The sequence below is a fragment of the Lucilia cuprina genome, chromosome 4 (genome assembly GCF_022045245.1).
Source record: "Lucilia cuprina isolate Lc7/37 chromosome 4, ASM2204524v1, whole genome shotgun sequence".
Lineage (NCBI taxonomy): Eukaryota > Metazoa > Arthropoda > Insecta > Diptera > Calliphoridae > Lucilia > Lucilia cuprina.
The window spans coordinates 90,566,602-90,568,177 of record NC_060952.1 but is presented as its reverse complement, the minus strand read 5'-3'; positions in this window follow the sequence as shown (position 1 = coordinate 90,568,177).

The following is a 1,576-nucleotide window of genomic DNA, read 5'->3' as shown; positions in this document are numbered from 1 at the left end:
TCACACCAACTTAGGAAACTTCACTATAGGAAGGATTATGGTCTTGAATTTGGACCTGACTGTAGTCTTGACTATAGGCCAGATTATAGTTTAAGCTATAGTCTTGACTATAGGCCTGTCTGTAAATAAAGTTGACTATAATCTTGAGAATAGGCCAGACTAAAGACTTGACTATAAGTCAGACTATAGTCACGACATAGACCACACTAAGTATAGTTCTGTTAATAGTATTATCTATGTAATTCTATTGTCATAAATATAAGTCGAGCCATCTTCATCACTATAGGCCACACCATAGGCCAGAATATAAATAGTACTGACAATAGGTCAGACTATAGTATTGACTATAGGTCATATTAGTCATACTAATAGTCAGACTATTATTGTCTTTACTACAGTCTCTGCCATATTATAGTCTTGACTATATTTTGTACTAAAGTCAAGACTTTATTCCATAGTTAGACCATTAAAACAATATTTCGGTTGAAAATTCAAATCCATAAGTCAGCCAAAGTATAAAAATCACTATTATCATTGTCACAGTAGACAATTTTTTTAAGATAAATATGACCCATTTTCTATGTTTCTTTTGAAATAAATCACTAATTGATAATGTGTAATCCATGTAAAAAAGCTTTATATATTTAGCTGTTATTTAATGCGTAGACCAGCTATCAAATTTATTTTGTTTGTATAACCCAGTTAATGGTTGGAGCTTGATAAATTTTTATACTACTCTGAACTATTTAACTTAGCCAACCATAAGTAATTACTATTTATTTAAAGAAAAAAACAAACTTTTATAGAAAACTTTTTTAAACAAACTTCATGGCAAATGTTCACAACAAAAGAATTTAAGCAATAGAAATTCTTTTGTGTTTCAGCTGTTAATGGCTTGAATGTCATAGACTCTAATAGACTGTTAAGTAGTGGAAATAATGTAGCATAGTTTTTGGGGGAAAAATTTGTCTATATACACATACATAGCATTTCTAAATATAATCATACTTATATTTGACATTTAGTTTCTTTTTTTTAAGGGGGGAGAATTTATTAAAGTTTGGACAATTTTAAATCTTTAATGCATTTGCCTATTTATAAAAGTGTTGTCTACTTTTAGTTGTTGTTGTTCATTTTAAGTTTTCAAAATTTATGCAACTAAATCATTCATAGCACTTTTATTTTTAATTGGCCTCTCTTTTGGTATAGAAAATGTACTCATGTGTTTTGTTTGCAGAAAAGCTTTTAGTATGTTATTATATAGCTACGTTATATTGCATATTATAAGGCTTAATATTAAAAATATTTTAAAAGTTTTCTTTAATAATATTTTTGTTTTAAAAAAATGTATGACATGTGTTAATGCTTTCAAAATGGCTAATGTAAAGCCAATAATATAGACTAATTTATATTCAAGACTATAGTAAAGACTATAGGCTAATTTATAGTTAATGCTATAGTAAAGCCAATAGTCTGATCTATAGTCAAGACTATAGACTGATCTATAGTCAAGACTATAGACTGATCTATAGTCAAGACTATAGACTGATCTATAGTCAAGACTATAGACTGATCT